Raw genomic sequence first — 21,172 nt, 5'->3', positions numbered from 1 at the left:
CTGGTCTAAAACCGGCTTTTTAAGACACTAAAAGACAAAAATACATTAATTTTGACTAGTTTTTTTCAGATCTTTGGTGACCAAATGCATTTATTGTGACTAAAAAAAGGCTTTTTAGACACTTGGAGACCAAAATAGAGTCATTTTGACCGATTTTTTTCAGGCAATTGGAGCCCAAATGGCCAGTTATAGACAAATCTTGTCTAAAACCGGCTTTTTAAGGCTCTAAAAGACAAAAATGCAGTCATTTTGACTAATTTTTTTTATCAGACCTTTGGTGACCAAATGCCGTTATTTTGACTAACAAAAGGTTTTTAGACACTTGGAGACCAAAATAGAGTCATTTTGACCAAAACATTTTTTTCAGGCCATTGGAGCCCAAATTGCCGGTTTTAAACAAATCTTGTCTAAAACCGGCTTTTTAAGGCTGTAAAAGACAAAAAATACAGTAATTTTGACTAATTTTTTTTTCAGACCTTTGGTGACCAAATGCCGTTATTTTGACTAACAAAAGGTTTTTAGACACTTGGAGACCAAAATAGAGTCATTTTGACCAAAACATTTTTTTCAGGCCATTGGAGCCCAAATTGCCGGTTTTAAACAAATCTTGTCTAAAACCGGCTTTTTAAGGCTGTAAAAGACAAAAAATACAGTAATTTTGACAAATTTTTTTTTCAGACCTTTGGTGACCAAATGCCGTTATTTTGACTAAAAAAGGCTTTTTAGACACTTGGAGACCAAAATAGAGTCATTTTGACCAAAAAAATCTTTCAGGCCATTTAAGCCCAAATGTCTAACATCGTGCCTAAAACCGGCTTTTTAAGGCTCTCAAAGAAAAAAATATAGTCATTTGGACTTAATTTTTTTTCAGACCTTTGGTGACCAAATGCAGTTATTTTGACCTAAAAAGGCTTTTTAGACACTTGGAGACCAAAATAGAGTCATTTTAACTAAAAAATAATTTTCAAGCCATTGGAGCCCAAAGGGCCGGTTTTAGACAAATCTTGTCTTAAACCGGCTTTTTAAGGCTCTAAAAGACAAAAATATAGTCATTTTGACTAAATTTTTTTTCAGACCTTTGGTGACCAAATGCCGTTATTTTGACTAACAAAAGGTTTTTAGACACTTGGAGACCAAAATAGAGTCATTTTGACCAAAACATTTTTTTCAGGCCATTGGAGCCAAATGTCTAAAACCTTGTCTAAAACCGGCTTTTTAAGGCTCTAAAAGACAAAAATACAGTCATTTTGACTAAAGTATTTTTCAGACCTTTGGTGACCAAATTCAGTTATTTTGAAAAAGAAGGCTTTTTAGACACTTGGAGAACAAAATAGAGTCATTTTGACCAAAAATTCTTTTTTCAGGCCATTGGAGACAAATCTGGTCTAAAACCGGCTTTTTAAGACACTAAAAGACTAAAATACATTAATTTTGACAAGTTTTTTTTCAGAACTTTGGTGACTAAATGCATTTATTTATACTAAAAAAGGCTTTTTTAGACACTTGGAGACCAAAATAGAGTCATTTTAACAAAAAAAATTTCAGGCCATTGGAGCCCAAAAATCTAAAATCTTGTCTAAAACCGGCTTTTCAAGGCTCTAAAAGATCACCTGTGCGATTTTTTGATCATGCGCTATAAACAAAAAAAGAGCGTCAATTTTGCAAAAATAGCAATATTTTTCACATTTTTTATATGAAATTCACCAAAAAAATGTAAAAATCAAAGTTATTTAACATTTTCGGCCAATTTGTTTATGCTACATATGTTTGGTAAAAAAATCGCAAAAAGCGTATTTTGATTGGTGTGCGCAAAAGTTATCGCATTTACTAACAAAGGGAAAGATTTTTGTAATTTTTGTTGTTTTTTTTTCAATGTGTAATGGAGGCGATCTGCGATTTTTTTTGCAGTACTGCAAAATTGCAGCAGACAGATCGGACCCTTGACTGACATTTTTGACACTTTCGGGGTTACCAGTGACATTTCTACAGTAATCAGTGCTATACATATGCACTGTTACTGTAAAATTACACTGGCAGTGAAGGGGTTAACTTTTTTTGAGAGGGAGGGGCTGTGTGTGTCCCTAGGGGCGTGATTCTAACTGTGATTGGCTGTGGCTTGAGCTGTAGGAACAGTGATCAACGGTCCTACATAGTAGAACCGTATGATCACTGTTTCTACACAGGGGAGAATGACAGGGGGCTTGTTTACATCAGTCGCCTGACTTTCTCCCTCTGTCGGATCGCCGAGTGACCAGCGGACATCGGGGGACACGTGCGGGGATCCATGACCACGCGGGAGCTCGCCTCCGGGGCGCGCGCTCGCTCCCTAGACCCTAACAGTCTAGCAACGTAGATCAACATCACTTTGCCTGTGAGGGGCTTACTGCCGACGTAAATAGTGGTTAAGGCTCTAAAAGACAAAAATAAAGTCACTTTGACTAAATTTTTTTAGACCTGCAGTTATTGCAGTTATTTTGACTAAAAAAGGCTTTTTAGACACTTGGAGACCAAAATTGAGTCATTTTAACAAAAAAATTATTTTCAGGCCATTGGAGCCCAAATAGCTGGTTTTAGACAAATCTTGTCTTAAACCGGCTTTTTAAGGCTCTAAAAGACAAAAATACAGTCATTTTGACTAAATTGTTTTTCAGACCTTTGGTGACCAAATGCCGTTATTTTGACTAACAAAAGGTTTTTAGACACTTGGAGACCAAAATAGAGTCATTTTGACCAAAACATTTTTTTCAGGCCATTGGAGCCCAAATTGCCGGTTTTAAACAAATCTTGTCTAAAACCGGCTTTTTAAGGCTGTAAAAGACAAAAAATACAGTAATTTTGACTATTTTTTTTTCAGACCTTTGGTGACCAAATGCCGTTATTTTGACTAACAAAAGGTTTTTAGACACTTGGAGACCAAAATAGAGTATTTTTGACCAAAACATTTTTTTCAGGCCATTGGAGCCAAATGTCTAAAATATTGTCTAAAACCGGCTTTTTAAGGCTCTAAAAGACAAAAATATAGTCATTTTGACAAAAATTTTTTTCTGACCTTTGGTGACCAAATGCAGTTACTTTGACTAAAAAACGATTTTTAGACACTTGGAGACCAAAACAGAGTAATTTTGACCGAAAATTTATTTTCAGGCCATTGGAGCCCAAATGGCCGGTTTTAGACAAATCTTGTCTAAAACTAGCTTTTTAAGGCTCTAAAAGACAAAAATACAGTCATTTTGACTAAAGTATTTTTCAGACCTTTGGTGACTAAATTCAGTTATTTTGACAAAAAAAGGCTTTTTAGACACTTGGAGACCAAAATAGAGTCATTTTGACCAAAAAAATTTTTCAGGCCGTTGGAGCCCAAATGGCCGGTTTTAGACAAATCTGGTCTAAAACCGGCTTTTTAAGACACTAAAAGACAAAAATACATTAATTTTGACTAGTTTTTTTCAGATCTTTGGTGACCAAATGCATTTATTGTGACTAAAAAAGGCTTTTTAGACACTTGGAGACCAAAATAGAGTCATTTTGACCGATTTTTTTTCAGGCAATTGGAGCCCAAATGGCCAGTTATAGACAAATCTTGTCTAAAACCGGCTTTTTAAGGCTCTAAAAGACAAAAATGCAGTCATTTTGACTAATTTTTTTATCAGACCTTTGGTGACCAAATGCCGTTATTTTGACTAACAAAAGGTTTTTAGACACTTGGAGACCAAAATAGAGTCATTTTGACCAAAACATTTTTTTCAGGCCATTGGAGCCCAAATTGCCGGTTTTAAACAAATCTTGTCTTAAACCGGCTTTTTAAGGCTCTAAAAGAAAAAAATACACTCATTTTGACTAAATTGTTTTTCAGACCTTTGGTGACCAAATGCCGTTATTTTGACTAACAAAAGGTTTTTAGACACTTGGAGACCAAAATAGAGTCATTTTGACCAAAACATTTTTTTCAGGCCATTGGAGCCCAAATGGCCGGTTTTAAACAAATCTTGTCTAAAACCGGCTTTTTAAGGCTGTAAAAGACAAAAAATACAGTAATTTTGACTAATTTTTTTTCAGACCTTTGGTGACCAAATGCCGTTAGTTTGACTAACAAAAGGTTTTTAGACACTTGGAGACCAAAATAGAGTCATTTTGACCAAAACATTTTTTTCAGGCCATTGGAGCCCAAATTGCCGGTTTTAAACAAATCTTGTCTAAAACCGGCTTTTTAAGGCTGTAAAAGACAAAAAATACAGTAATTTTGACTAATATTTTTTTCAGACCTTTGGTGACCAAATGCCGTTATTTTGACTAACAAAAGGTTTTTAGACACTTGGAGACCAAAATAGAGTATTTTTGACCAAAACATTTTTTTCAGGCCATTGGAGCCAAATGTCTACAATCTTGTCTAAAACCGGCTTTTTAAGGCTCTAAAAGAAAAATATAGTCATTTGGACTTAATTTTTTTCAGACCTTTGGTGACCAAATGCAGTTATTTTGACTTAAAAAGGCGTTTTAGACACTTGGAGACCGAAATAGAGTCATTTTAACTAAAAAATAATTTTCAGGCCATTGGAGACCAAATGGCCGGTTTTAGACAAATCTTGTCTTAAACCGGCTTTTTAAGGCTCTAAAAGAAAAAAATACACTCATTTTGACTAAATTGTTTTTCAGACCTTTGGTGACCAAATGCCGTTATTTTGACTAACAAAAGGTTTTTAGACACTTGGAGACCAAAATAGAGTCATTTTGACCAAAACATTTTTTTCAGGCCATTGGAGCCCAAATTGCCGGTTTTAAACAAATCTTGTCTAAAACCGGCTTTTTAAGGCTGTAAAAGACAAAAAATACAGTAATTTTGACTAATTTTTTTTTCAGACCTTTGGTGACCAAATGCCGTTATTTTGACTAACAAAAGGTTTTTAGACACTTGGAGACCAAATTAGAGTATTTTTGACCAAAACATTTTTTTCAGGCCATTGGAGCCAAATGTCTACAATCTTGTCTAAAACCGGCTTTTTAAGGCTCTAAAAGAAAAAAATATAGTCATTCGGACTTAATTTTTTTCAGACCTTTGGTGACCAAATGCAGTTATTTTGACTTAAAAAGGCGTTTTAGACACTTGGAGACCGAAATAGAGTCATTTTAACTAAAAAATAATTTTCAGGCCATTGGAGACCAAATGGCCGGTTTTAGACAAATCTTGTCTTAAACCGGCTTTTTAAGGCTCTAAAAGAAAAAAATACAGTCATTTTGACTAAATTGTTTTTCAGACCTTTGGTGACCAAATGCCGTTATTTTGACTAACAAAAGGTTTTTAGACACTTGGAGACCAAAATAGAGTCATTTTGACCAAAACATTTTTTTCAGGCCATTGGAGCCCAAATTGCCGGTTTTAAACAAATCTTGTCTAAAACCGGCTTTTTAAGGCTGTAAAAGACAAAAAATACAGTAATTTTGACTAATTTTTTTTCAGACCTTTGGTGACCAAATGCCGTTATTTTGACTAACAAAAGGTTTTTAGACACTTGGAGACCAAAATAGAGTATTTTTGACCAAAACATTTTTTTCAGGCCATTGGAGCCAAATGTCTACAATCTTGTCTAAAACCGGCTTTTTAAGGCTCTAAAAGACAAAAATATAGTCATTTTGACGAAAAAAAATTTCTGACCTTTGGTGACCAAATGCAGTTATTTTGACAAAAAAGGCTTTTTAGACACTTGGAGACCAAAATAGAGTCATTTTGACCAAAAAAATGTTTCAGGCCATTGGAGCCCAAATGGCCGGTTTTAGACAAATCTGGTCTAAAACCGGCCTTTTAAGACACTAAAAGACAAAAATACATTAATTTTGACTAGTTTTTTTTCAGATCTTTGGTGACCAAATGCATTTATTGTGACTAAAAAAGGCTTTTTAGACACTTGGAGACCAAAATAGAGTCATTTTGACCGATTTTTTTTAGGCAATTGGAGCCCAAATGGCCAGTTATAGACAAATCTTGTCAAAAACCGTCTTTTTAAGGCTCTAAAAGACAAAAATGCAGTCATTTTGACTAATTTTTTTATCAGACCTTTGGTGACCAAATGCAGTTATTTTGACTAAAAAAGGCTTTTTAGACACTTGGAGACCAAAATAGAGTCATTTTGACCAAAAAAATCTTTCAGGCCATTTAAGCCCAAATGTCTAAAATCGTGCCTAAAACCGGCTTTTTAAGGCTCTCAAAGAAAAAAATATAGTCATTTGGAATTAATTTTTTTTCAGACCTTTGGTGACCAAATGCAGTTATTTTGACTTAAAAAGGCTTTTTAGACACTTGGAGACCAAAATAGAGTCATTTTGACCAAAAAATTTTTTTCAGGCCATTGGAGACAAATCTGGTCTAAAACCGGCTTTTTAAGACACTAAAAGACTAAAATACATTAATTTTGACTAGTTTTTTTTCAGACCTTTGGTGACCAAATGCATTTATTTATACTAAAAAAGGCTTTTTTAGACACTTGGAGACCAAAATAGAGTCATTTTAACAAAAAAAATTTCAGGCCATTGGAGCCCAAAAATCTAAAATCTTGTCTAAAACCGGCTTTTCAAGGCTCTAAAAGATCACCTGTGTGATTTTTTGATCATGCGCTATAAACAAAAAAAGAGTCAATTTTGCAAAAATAGCAATATTTTTCACATTTTTTTATATGAAATTCACCAAAAAAATGTAAAAATCATAGTTTTTTAACATTTTCGGCCAATTTGTTTATGCTACATATGTTTGGTAAAAAAATCGCAAAAAGCGTATTTTGATTGGTGTGCGCAAAAGTTATCGCGTTTACTAACAAAGGGAAAGATTTTTGTAATTTTTGTTGTTTTTTTTCAATGTGTAATGGCGGCGATCTGCGATTTTTTTTGCAGTACTGCAAAATTGCAGCAGACAGATCGGACCCTTGACTGACATTTTTGACACTTTCGGGGTTACCAGTGACATTTCTACAGTAATCAGTGCTATACATATGCACTGTTACTGTAAAATTACACTGGCAGTGAAGGGGTTAACTTTTTTTGAGAGGGAGGGGCTGTTTGTGTCCCTAAGGGCGTGATTCTAACTGTGATTGGCTGTGGCTTGAGCTGTAGGAACAGTGATCAACGGTCCTACATAGTAGAACCGTATGATCACTGTTTCTACACAGGGGAGAATGACAGGGGGCTTGTTTACTTCAGTCGCCTGACTTTCTCCCTCTGTCGGATCGCCGAGTGACCGGCGGACATCGGGGGACACGTGCGGGGATCCATGACCACGCGGGAGCTCGCCTCCGGGGCGCGCGCTCGCTCCCTAGACCCTAACAGTCTAGCAACGTAGATCAACATCACTTTGCCTTTGAGGGGCTTACTGCCGACGTAAATAGTGGTTAAGGCTCTAAAAGACAAAAATAAAGTCACTTTGACTAAATTTTGTTAGACCTTTGGTGACGAAATGCAGTTATTTTGACTAAAAAAGGCTTTTTAGACACTTGGAGACCAAAGTTTAGTCATTTTAACTAAAAAATTATTTTTAGGCCATTGGAGCCCAAATGGCTGGTTTTAGACAAATCTTGTCTTAAACCGGCTTTTTAAGGCTCTAAAAGACAAAAATACAGTCATTTTGACTAAATTGTTTTTCAGACCTTTGGTGACCAAATGCCGTTATTTTGACTAACGAAAGGTTTTTAGACACTTGGAGACCAAAATAGAGTCATTTTGACCAAAACATTTTTTTCAGGCCAATCGAGCCCAAATGGCCGGTTTTAAACAAATCTTGTCTAAAACAGGCTTTTTAAGACTGTAAAAGACAAAAAATACAGTAATTTTGACTAAATTTTTTTCAGACCTTTGGTGACCAAATGCCGTTATTTTGACTAACAAAAGATTTTTTAGACACTTGGTGACCAAAATAGAGTATTTCTGACCAAAACATTTTTTTCAGGCCATTGGAGCCAAATGTCTAAAATCTTGTCTAAAACCGGCTTTTTAAGGCTTTAAAAGACAAAAATATAGTCATTTTGACTAAAGTATTTTTCAGACCTTTGGTGACCAAATGCAGTTATTTTGACTAGAAAAGGCTTTTTAGACACTTGGAGACCAAAATAGAGTCATTTTGACCAAAAAGTTTTTTTCAGGCCATTGGAGCCCAAATGGCCGGTTTTAGACAAATCTGGTCTAAAACCGGCTTTTTAAGACACTAAAAGACAAAAATACATTAATTTTGACTATTTTTTTCAGACCTTTGCTGACCAAATTCATGTATTTATACTAAAAAATACTTTTTTAGACACTTGGAGACCAAAATAGAGTCATTTTAACAAAAAAAATTTTCAGGCCATTGGAGCCCAAAAATCTAAAATCTTGTCTAAAACCGGCTTTTCAAGGCACTAAAAGACAAAAATACAGTCAATTTGACTAATTTTTTTACAGATCTTTGGTGACCAAATGCAGTTATTTTGACTAAAAATGCTTTTTAGACACTTGGAGACCAAAATAGAGTCATTTTGACCAAAACATTTTTTTCAGGCAATTGGAGCCCAAATGGCCAGTTATAGACAAATCTTGTCTAAAACCGGCTTTTTAAGGCTCTAAAAGACAAAAATACAGTCATCTTGACAAATTTTTTTATCAGACCTTTGGTGACCAAATGCAGTTATTTTGACTAAAAAAGGCTTTTTAGACACTTGGAGACCAAAATAGAGTCATTTTGACCAAACATTTTTTTCAGGCCATTGAAACTCAAATGGCCGGTTTTAGACAAATCGTGTCTAAAACCGGCTATTTAACCACTTAACCCCGGAAGATTTGACCCCTGACCAGGGCCTATTTTGCGATTCGGCACTGCGTTGACTTTAACGGACAATTGCGCGGTCGTGCGACGCTGTACCTAAACAAATTTGACTTCCTTTTTTTCCCACAAACAGAGCTTTCTTTTGGTGGTATTTGATCACCTGTGCAATTTTTTGATCATGCGCTATAAACAAAAAAAGAGCGTCAATTTTGCAAAAATAGCAATATTTTTCACATTTTTTATATGAAATTCCCCCAAAAAATGTGAAAATCAAATTTTTTTTAACATTTTCGGCCAATTTGTTTTATGCTACATATGTTTGGTAAAAAAAAAAGCATATTTTGATTGGTTTGCGCAAAAGTTATCGCGTTTACTAACAAAGGGAAAGATTTTTGTCGTTTTTGTAGTTTTTTTTTCAACGCATAATGGCGGCGATCTGCGATTTTTTTGCGGTACTGCAAAATTGCGGCAGACAGATCGCACCCTTGACTGACATTTTTGACACTTTTGGGGTTACCAGTGACATTTCTACAGTAATCAGTGCTATACATATGCACTGTTACTGTAAAATTACACTGGCAGTGAAGGGGGTTAACTTTTTTTGAGAGGGAGGGGCTGTGTGTGTCCCTCGGGGCGTGATTCTAACTGTGATTGGCTGTGGCTTGAGCTGTAGGAACAGTGATCAACGGTCCTACATAGTAGAACCGTATGATCACTGTTTCTACACAGGGGATAATGACAGGCGGCTTGTTTACATCAGTCGCCTGACTTTCTCCCTCTGCAGTGACGATCGCCGAGTGACCGGCAAACATCGGGTCCGCCGGTCACACGTGCGGGGGATCCGTGACCACGCGGGAGCGCGCCTCCGGGGGCGCGTGCTCGCTCCCTAGACCCTCACAAGATAGCAACGTAGATCAACATCACTTTGCCTGTGAGGGGCTTACTGCCGACGTAAATAGTCGTGCGGCAGTCGGCAAGTGGTTAAGGCTCTAAAAGACAAAAATAAAGACACTTTGACTAATTTTTTTCTTAGACCTTTGGTGACGAAATGCAGTTATTTTGACTAAAAAAGGCTTTTTAGACACTTGGAGACCAAAATTGAGTCATTTTGACCAAAATAAAATTTTTCATGCCATTGGAGCCCAAATGGCCTTTTTTAGACAACTCTTGTCTAAAACCGGCTTTTTAAGGCTCTAAAAGACAAAAAATACAGTCATTTTGACTAAAATTTTTTCAGACCTTTGGTGACCAAATGCCGTTATTTTGACTAACAAAAAAGGTTTTTAGACACTTGGAGACCAAAATAGAGTATTTTTGACCAAAACATTTTTTTCAGGCCATTTTAGCCAAATGTCTAAAATCGTGCCTAAAACCGGCTTTTTAAGGCTCTCAAAGAAAAAAATATAGTCATTTGGACTTAATTTTTTTCAGACCTTTGGTGACCAAATGCAGTTATTTTGACTTAAAAAGGCGTTTTAGACACTTGGAGACCGAAATAGAGTCATCTTAACTAAAAAATAATTTTCAGGCCATTGGAGCCCAAATGGCCGGTTTTAGACAAATCTTGTCTTAAACCGGCTTTTTAAGGCTCTAAAAGACAAAAATACAGTCATTTTGATTAAATTGTTTTTCAGACCTTTGGTGACCAAATGCCGTTATTTTGACTAACAAAAGGTTTTTAGACACTTGGAGACCAAAATAGAGTAATTTTGACCAAAACATTTTTTTCAGGCCATTGGAGCCCAAATTGCCGGTTTTAAACAAATCTTGTCAAAAACCGGCTTTTTAAGGCTGTAAAAGACAAAAAATACAGTAATTTTGACAAATTTTTTTTTAGACCTTTGGTGACCAAATGCCGTTATTTTGACTAACAAAAGGTTTTTAGACACTTGGAGACCAAAATAGAGTATTTTTGACCAAAACATTTTTTTCAGGCCATTGGAGCCAAATGTCTAAAATCTTGTCTAAAACCGTCTTTTTAAGGCTCTAAAAGACAAAAATATAGTCATTTTGACGAAATTTTTTTTTCTGACCTTTGGTGACCAAATGCAGTTATTTTGACTAAAAAACGATTTTTAGACACTTGGAGACCAAAACAGAGTAATTTTGACCAAAAATTTATTTTCAGGCCATTGGAGCCCAAATGGCCGGTTTTAGACAAATCTTGTCTAAAACCGGCTTTTTAAGGCTCTAAAAGACAAAAATACAGTCATTTTGACTAAAGTATTTTTCAGACCTTTGGTGACCAAATTCAGTTATTTTGACAAAAAAAGGCTTTTTAGACACTTGGAGACCAAAATAGAGTCATTTTGACCAAAAAATTTTTTCAGGCCATTGGAGCCCAAATGGCCGGTTTTAGACAAATCTGGTCTAAAACCGGCTTTTTAAGACACTAAAAGACAAAAATACATTAATTTTGACTATTTTTTTCAGATCTTTGGTGACCAAATGCATTTATTGTGACTAAAAAAGGCTTTTTAGACACTTGGAGACCAAAATAGAGTCATTTTGACCGATTTTTTTTCAGGCAATTGGAGCCCAAATGGCCAGTTATAGACAAATCTTGTCTAAAACCGGCTTTTTAAGGCTCTAAAAGACAAAAATGCAGTCATTTTGACTAATTTTTTTATCAGACCTTTGGTGACCAAATGCAGTTATTTTGACTAAAAAAAGGCTTTTTAGACACTTGGAGACCAAAATAGAGTCATTTTGACCAAAAAAATCTTTCAGGCCATTTAAGCCCAAATGTCTAAAATCGTGCCTAAAACCGGCTTTTTAAGGCTCTCAAAGAAAAAAATATAGTCATTTGGACTTAATTTTTTTTCAGACCTTTGGTGACCAAATGCAGTTATTTTGACTTAAAAAGGCTTTTTAGACACTTGGAGACCAAAATAGAGTCATTTTAACTAAAAAATAATTTTCAAGCCATTGGAGCCCAAAGGGCCGGTTTTAGAAAAATCTTGTCTTAAACCGGCTTCTTAAGGCTCTAAAAGACAAAAATATAGTCATTTTGACTAAATTTTTTTTCAGACCTTTGGTGACCAAATGCCGTTATTTTGACTAACAAAAGGTTTTTAGACACTTGGAGACCAAAATAGAGTCATTTTGACCAAAACATTTTTTTCAGGCCATTGGAGCCAAATGTCTAAAACCTTGTCTAAAACCGGCTTTTTAAGGCTCTAAAAGACAAAAATACAGTCATTTTGACTAAAGTATTTTTCAGACCTTTGGTGACTAAATTCAGTTATTTTGACAAAAAAAGGCTTTTTAGACACTTGGAGACCAAAATAGAGTCATTTTGACCAAAAAAATTTTTCAGGCCCTTGGAGCCCAAATGGCCGGTTTTAGACAAATCTGGTCTAAAACCGGCTTTTTAAGACACTAAAAGACAAAAATACATTAATTTTGACTAGTTTTTTTCAGATCTTTGGTGACCAAATGCATTTATTGTGACTAAAAAAGGCTTTTTAGACACTTGGAGACCAAAATAGAGTCATTTTGACCGATTTTTTTTCAGGCAATTGGAGCCCAAATGGCCAGTTATAGACAAATCTTGTCTAAAACCGGCTTTTTAAGGCTCTAAAAGACAAAAATGTAGTCATTTTGACTAATTTTTTTATCAGACCTTTGGTGACCAAATGCCGTTATTTTGACTAACAAAAGGTTTTTAGACACTTGGAGACCAAAATAGAGTATTTTTGACCAGAACATTTTTTTCAGGCCATTGGAGCCAAATGTCTACAATCTTGTCTAAAACCGGCTTTTTAAGGCTCTAAAAGAAAAATATAGTCATTTGGACTTAATTTTTTTCAGACCTTTGGTGACCAAATGCAGTTATTTTGACTTAAAAAGGCGTTTTAGACACTTGGAGACCGAAATAGAGTCATTTTAACTAAAAAATAATTTTCAGGCCATTGGAGACCAAATGGCCGGTTTTAGACAAATCATGTCTTAAACCGGCTTTTTAAGGCTCTAAAAGAAAAAAATACACTCATTTTGACTAAATTGTTTTTCAGACCTTTGGTGACCAAATGCCGTTATTTTGACTAACAAAAGGTTTTTAGACACTTGGAGACCAAAATAGAGTCATTTTGACCAAAACATTTTTTTCAGGCCATTGGAGCCCAAATTGCCGGTTTTAAACAAATCTTGTCTAAAACCGGCTTTTTAAGGCTGTAAAAGACAAAAAATACAGTAATTTTGACTAATTTTTTTTTCAGACCTTTGGTGACCAAATGCCGTTATTTTGACTAACAAAAGGTTTTTAGACACTTGGAGACCAAAATAGAGTATTTTTGACCAAAACATTTTTTTCAGGCCATTGGAGCCAAATGTCTACAATCTTGTCTAAAACCGGCTTTTTAAGGCTCTAAAAGAAAAAAATATAGTCATTCGGACTTAATTTTTTTCAGACCTTTGGTGACCAAATGCAGTTATTTTGACTTAAAAAGGCGTTTTAGACACTTGGAGACCGAAATAGAGTCATTTTAACTAAAAAATAATTTTCAGGCCATTGGAGACCAAATGGCCGGTTTTAGACAAATCTTGTCTTAAACCGGCTTTTTAAGGCTCTAAAAGAAAAAAATACAGTCATTTTGACTAAATTGTTTTTCAGACCTTTGGTGACCAAATGCCGTTATTTTGACTAACAAAAGGTTTTTAGACACTTGGAGACCAAAATAGAGTCATTTTGACCAAAAAAATGTTTCAGGCCATTGGAGCCCAAATGGCCGGTTTTAGACAAATCTGGTCTAAAACCGGCCTTTTAAGACACTAAAAGACAAAAATACATTAATTTTGACTAGTTTTTTTTCAGATCTTTGGTGACCAAATGCATTTATTGTGACTAAAAAAGGCTTTTTAGACACTTGGAGACCAAAATAGAGTCATTTTGACCGATTTTTTTTAGGCAATTGGAGCCCAAATGGCCAGTTATAGACAAATCTTGTCAAAAACCGTCTTTTTAAGGCTCTAAAAGACAAAAATGCAGTCATTTTGACTAATTTTTTTATCAGACCTTTGGTGACCAAATGCAGTTATTTTGACTAAAAAAGGCTTTTTAGACACTTGGAGACCAAAATAGAGTCATTTTGACCAAAAAAATCTTTCAGGCCATTTAAGCCCAAATGTCTAAAATCGTGCCTAAAACCGGCTTTTTAAGGCTCTCAAAGAAAAAAATATAGTCATTTGGAATTAATTTTTTTTCAGACCTTTGGTGACCAAATGCAGTTATTTTGACTTAAAAAGGCTTTTTAGACACTTGGAGACCAAAATAGAGTCATTTTGACCAAAAAATTTTTTTCAGGCCATTGGAGACAAATCTGGTCTAAAACCGGCTTTTTAAGACACTAAAAGACTAAAATACATTAATTTTGACTAGTTTTTTTTCAGACCTTTGGTGACCAAATGCATTTATTTATACTAAAAAAGGCTTTTTTAGACACTTGGAGACCAAAATAGAGTCATTTTAACAAAAAAAATTTCAGGCCATTGGAGCCCAAAAATCTAAAATCTTGTCTAAAACCGGCTTTTCAAGGCTCTAAAAGATCACCTGTGTGATTTTTTGATCATGCGCTATAAACAAAAAAAGAGTCAATTTTGCAAAAATAGCAATATTTTTCACATTTTTTTATATGAAATTCACCAAAAAAATGTAAAAATCATAGTTTTTTAACATTTTCGGCCAATTTGTTTATGCTACATATGTTTGGTAAAAAAATCGCAAAAAGCGTATTTTGATTGGTGTGCGCAAAAGTTATCGCGTTTACTAACAAAGGGAAAGATTTTTGTAATTTTTGTTGTTTTTTTTCAATGTGTAATGGCGGCGATCTGCGATTTTTTTTGCAGTACTGCAAAATTGCAGCAGACAGATCGGACCCTTGACTGACATTTTTGACACTTTCGGGGTTACCAGTGACATTTCTACAGTAATCAGTGCTATACATATGCACTGTTACTGTAAAATTACACTGGCAGTGAAGGGGTTAACTTTTTTTGAGAGGGAGGGGCTGTTTGTGTCCCTAAGGGCGTGATTCTAACTGTGATTGGCTGTGGCTTGAGCTGTAGGAACAGTGATCAACGGTCCTACATAGTAGAACCGTATGATCACTGTTTCTACACAGGGGAGAATGACAGGGGGCTTGTTTACTTCAGTCGCCTGACTTTCTCCCTCTGTCGGATCGCCGAGTGACCGGCGGACATCGGGGGACACGTGCGGGGATCCATGACCACGCGGGAGCTCGCCTCCGGGGCGCGCGCTCGCTCCCTAGACCCTAACAGTCTAGCAACGTAGATCAACATCACTTTGCCTTTGAGGGGCTTACTGCCGACGTAAATAGTGGTTAAGGCTCTAAAAGACAAAAATAAAGTCACTTTGACTAAATTTTGTTAGACCTTTGGTGACGAAATGCAGTTATTTTGACTAAAAAAGGCTTTTTAGACACTTGGAGACCAAAATTTAGTCATTTTAACTAAAAAATTATTTTTAGGCCATTGGAGCCCAAATGGCTGGTTTTAGACAAATCTTGTCTTAAACCGGCTTTTTAAGGCTCTAAAAGACAAAAATACAGTCATTTTGACTAAATTGTTTTTCAGACCTTTGGTGACCAAATGCCGTTATTTTGACTAACGAAAGGTTTTTAGACACTTGGAGACCAAAATAGAGTCATTTTGACCAAAACATTTTTTTCAGGCCAATCGAGCCCAAATGGCCGGTTTTAAACAAATCTTGTCTAAAACAGGCTTTTTAAGACTGTAAAAGACAAAAAATACAGTAATTTTGACTAATTTTTTTTCAGACCTTTGGTGACCAAATGCCGTTATTTTGACTAACAAAAGATTTTTTAGACACTTGGTGACCAAAATAGAGTATTTCTGACCAAAACATTTTTTTCAGGCCATTGGAGCCAAATGTCTAAAATCTTGTCTAAAACCGGCTTTTTAAGGCTTTAAAAGACAAAAATATAGTCATTTTGACTAAAGTATTTTTCAGACCTTTGGTGACCAAATGCAGTTATTTTGACTAGAAAAGGCTTTTTAGACACTTGGAGACCAAAATAAAGTCATTTTGACCAAAAAGTTTTTTTCAGGCCATTGGAGCCCAAATGGCCGGTTTTAGACAAATCTGGTCTAAAACCGGCTTTTTAAGACACTAAAAGACAAAAATACATTAATTTTGACTAGTTTTTTTCAGATCTTTGGTGACCAAATGCATTTATTGTGACTAAAAAAGGCTTTTTAGACACTTGGAGACCAAAATAGAGTCATTTTGACCGATTTTTTTTCAGGCAATTGGAGCCCAAATGGCCAGTTATAGACAAATCTTGTCTAAAACCGGCTTTTTAAGGCTCTAAAAGACAAAAATGCAGTCATTTTGACTAATTTTTTTATCAGACCTTTGGTGACCAAATGCCGTTATTTTGACTAACAAAAGGTTTTTAGACACTTGGAGACCAAAATAGAGTCATTTTGACCAAAACATTTTTTTCAGGCCATTGGAGCCCAAATTGCCGGTTTTAAACAAATCTTGTCTAAAACCGGCTTTTAAGGCTGTAAAAGACAAAAAATACAGTAATTTTGACTAATTTTTTTTTCAGACCTTTGGTGACCAAATGCCGTTATTTTGACTAACAAAAGGTTTTTAGACACTTGGAGACCAAAATAGAGTCATTTTGACCAAAACATTTTTTCAGGCCATTGGAGCCCAAATTGCCGGTTTTAAACAAATCTTGTCTAAAACCGGCTTTTTAAGGCTGTAAAAGACAAAAAATACAGTAATTTTGACAAATTTTTTTTCAGACCTTTGGTGACCAAATGCCGTTATTTTGACTAAAAAAGGCTTTTTAGACACTTGGAGACCAAAATAGAGTCATTTTGACCAAAAAAATCTTTCAGGCCATTTAAGCCCAAATGTCTAACATCGTGCCTAAAACCGGCTTTTTAAGGCTCTCAAAGAAAAAAATATAGTCATTTGGACTTAATTTTTTTTCAGACCTTTGGTGACCAAATGCAGTTATTTTGACTTAAAAAGGCTTTTTAGACACTTGGAGACCAAAATAGAGTCATTTTAACTAAAAAATAATTTTCAAGCCATTGGAGCCCAAAGGGCCGGTTTTAGACAAATCTTGTCTTAAACCGGCTTTTTAAGGCTCTAAAAGACAAAAATATAGTCATTTTGACTAAATTTTTTTTCAGACCTTTGGTGACCAAATGCCGTTATTTTGACTAACAAAAGGTTTTTAGACACTTGGAGACCAAAATAGAGTCATTTTGACCAAAACATTTTTTTCAGGCCATTGGAGCCCAAATGGCCGGTTTTAAACAAATCTTGTCTAAAACCGTCTTTTTAAGGCTGTAAAAGACAAAAAATACAGTAATTTTGACTAAATTTTTTTACAGACCTTTGGTGACCAAATGCCGTTATTTTGACTAACAAAAGGTTTTTAGACACTTGGAGACCAAAATAGAGTATTTTTGACCAAAACATTTTTTTCAGGCCATTGGAGCCAAATGTCTAAAACCTTGTCTAAAACCGGCTTTTCAAGGCTCTAAAAGACAAAAATACAGTCATTTTGACTAAAGTATTTTTCAGACCTTTGGTGACCAAATTCAGTTATTTTGAAAAAGAAGGCTTTTTAGACACTTGGAGACCAAAATAGAGTCATTTTGACCAAAAAATTTTTTTCAGGCCATTGGAGACAAATCTGGTCTAAAACCGGCTTTTTAAGACACTAAAAGACTAAAATACATTAATTTTGACTAGTTTTTTTTCAGAACTTTGGTGACCAAATGCATTTATTTATACTAAAAAAGGCTTTTTTAGACACTTGGAGACCAAAATAGAGTCATTTTAACAAAAAAAATTTCAGGCCATTGGAGCCCAAAAATCTAAAATCTTGTCTAAAACCGGCTTTTCAAGGCTCTAAAAGATCACCTGTGCGATTTTTTGATCATGCGCTATAAACAAAAAAAGAGCGTCAATTTTGCAAAAATAGCAATATTTTTCACATTTTTTTATATGAAATTCACCAAAAAAATGTAAAAATCAAAGTTATTTAACATTTTTGGCCAATTTGTTTATGCTACATATGTTTGGTAAAAAAATCGCAAAAAGCGTATTTTGATTGGTGTGCGCAAAAGTTATCGCGTTTACTAACAAAGGGAAAGATTTTTGTAATTTTTGTTGTTTTTTTTTCAATGTGTAATGGAGGCGATCTGCGATTTTTTTTGCAGTACTGCAAAATTGCAGCAGACAGATCGGACCCTTGACTGACATTTTTGACACTTTCGGGGTTACCAGTGACATTTCTACAGTAATCAGTGCTATACATATGCACTGTTACTGTAAAATTACACTGGCAGTGAAGGGGTTAACTTTTTTTGAGAGGGAGGGGCTGTGTGTGTCCCTAGGGGCGTGATTCTAACTGTGATTGGCTGTGGCTTGAGCTGTAGGAACAGTGATCAACGGTCCTACATAGTAGAACCGTATGATCACTGTTTCTACACAGGGGAGAATGACAGGGGGCTTGTTTACATCAGTCGCCTGACTTTCTCCCTCTGTCAGATCGCCGAGTGACCAGCGGACATCGGGGGACACGTGCGGGGATCCATGACCACGCGGGAGCTCGCCTCTGGGGCGCGCGCTCACTCCCTAGACCCTAACAGTCTAGCAACGTAGATCAACATCACTTTGCCTGTGAGGGGCTTACTGCCGACGTAAATAGTGGTTAAGGCTCTAAAAGACAAAAATAAAGTCACTTTGACTAAATTTTTTTAGACCTGCAGTTATTGCAGTTATTTTGACTAAAAAAGGCTTTTTAGACACTTGGAGACCAAAATTGAGTCATTTTAACAAAAAAATTATTTTCAGGCCATTGGAGCCCAAATGGCTGGTTTTAGACAAATCTTGTCTTAAACCGGCTTTTTAAGGCTCTAAAAGACAAAAATACAGTCATTTTTACTAAATTGTTTTTCAGACCTTTGGTGACCAAATGCATTTATTGTGACTAAAAAAGGCTTTTTAGACACTTGGAGACCAAAATAGAGTCATTTTGACCGATTTTTTTTCAGGCAATTGCAGCCCAAATGGCCAGTCATAGACAAATCTTGTCTAAAACCGGCTTTTTAAGGCTCTAAAAGACAAAAATGCCGTTATTTTGACTAACAAAAGGTTTTTAGACACTTGGAGACCAAAAATAGAGTATTTTTGACCAAAATATTTTTTTCAGGCCATTGGAGCCAAATGTCTAAAATATTGTCTAAAACCGGCTTTTTAAGGCTCTAAAAGACAAAAATACAGTCATTTTGACGAAATTTTTTTTCTGACCTTTGGTGACCAAATGCAGTTATTTTGACTAAAAAACGATTTTTAGACACTTGGAGACCAAAACAGAGTAATTTTGACCGAAAATTTATTTTCAGGCCGTTGGAGCCCAAATGGCCGGTTTTAGACAAATCTGGTCTAAAACCGGCTTTTTAAGACACTAAAAGACAAAAATACATTAATTTTGACTAGTTTTTTTCAGATCTTTGGTGACCAAATGCATTTATTGTGACTAAAAAAGGCTTTTTAGACACTTGGAGACCAAAATAGAGTCATTTTGACCGATTTTTTTTCAGGCAATTGGAGCCCAAATGGCCAGTCATAGACAAATCTTGTCTAAAACCGGCTTTTTAAGGCTCTAAAAGACAAAAATGCAGTCATTTTGACTAATTTTTTTATCAGACCTTTGGTGACCAAATGCCGTTATTTTGACTAACAAAAGGTTTTTAGACACTTGGAGACCAAAATAGAGTCATTTTGACCAAAACATTTTTTTCAGGCCATTGGAGCCCAAATTGCCGGTTTTAAACAAATCTTGTCTAAAACCGGCTTTTTAAGGCTGTAAAAGACAAAAAATACAGTAATTTTGACTAATTTTTTTTTCAGACCTTTGGTGACCAAATGCCGTTATTTTGACTAACAAAAGGTTTTTAGACACTTGGAGACCAAAATAGAGTCATTTTGACCAAAACATTTTTTTCAGGCCATTGGAGCCCAAATTGCCGGTTTTAAACAAATCTTGTCTAAAACCGGCTTTTTAAGGCTGTAAAAGACAAAAAATACAGTAATTTTGACAAATTTTTTTTTCAGACCTTTGGTGACCAAATGCCGTTATTTTGACTAAAAAAGGCTTTTTAGACACTTGGAGACCAAAATAGAGTCATTTTGACCAAAAAAATCTTTCAGGCCATTTAAGCCCAAATGTCTAACATCGTGCCTAAAACCGGCTTTTTAAGGCTCTCAAAGAAAAAAATATAGTCATTTGGACTTAATTTTTTTTCAGACCTTTGGTGACCAAATGCAGTTATTTTGACTTAAAAAGGCTTTTTAGACACTTGGAGACCAAAATAGAGTCATTTTAACTAAAAAATAATTTTCAAGCCATTGGAGCCCAAAGGGCCGGTTTTAGACAAATCTTGTCTTAAACCGGCTTTTTAAGGCTCTAAAAGACAAAAATATAGTCATTTTGACTAAATTTTTTTTCAGACCTTTGGTGACCAAATGCCGTTATTTTGACTAACAAAAGGTTTTTAGACACTTGGAGACCAAAATAGAGTCATTTTGACCAAAACATTTTTTTCAGGCCATTGGAGCCAAATGTCTAAAACCTTGTCTAAAACCGGCTTTTTAAGGCTCTAAAAGACAAAAATACAGTCATTTTGACTAAAGTAATTTTCAGACCTTTGGTGACCAAATTCAGTTATTTTGAAAAAGAAGGCTTTTTATACACTTGGAGACCAAAATAGAGTCATTTTGACCAAAAAAATTTTTTAGGCCATTGGAGACAAATCTGGTCTAAAACCGGCTTTTTAAGACACTAAAAGACTAAAATACATTAATTTTGACTAGTTTTTTTTCAGAACTTTGGTGACCAAATGCATTTATTTATACTAAAAAAGGCTTTTTTAGACACTTGGAGACCAAAATAGAGTCATTTTAACAAAAAAAATTTCAGGCCATTGGAGCCCAAAAATCTAAAATCTTGTCTAAAACTGGCTTTTCAAGGCTCTAAAAGATCACCTGTGCGATTTTTTGATCATGCGCTATAAACAAAAAAAGAGCGTCAATTTTGCAAAAATAGCAATATTTTTCACATTTTTTATATGAAATTCACCAAAAAAATGTAAAAATCAAAGTTATTTAACATTTTCGGCCAATTTGTTTATGCTACATATGTTTGGTAAAAAAATCGCAAAAAGCGTATTTTGATTGGTGTGCGCAAAAGTTATCGCGTTTACTAACAAAGGGAAAGATTTTTGTAATTTTTGTTGTTTTTTTTTTCAATGTGTAATGGAGGCGATCTGCGATTTTTTTGCAGTACTGCAAAATTGCAGCAGACAGATCGGACCCTTGAC

The sequence above is a fragment of the Pelophylax lessonae genome (genome assembly GCF_965119305.1).
Source record: "Pelophylax lessonae genome assembly, chromosome: 1".
NCBI classification, from domain to species: Eukaryota; Metazoa; Chordata; class Amphibia; order Anura; family Ranidae; genus Pelophylax; species Pelophylax lessonae.
Note: the sequence above shows the minus strand (reverse complement) of the source record.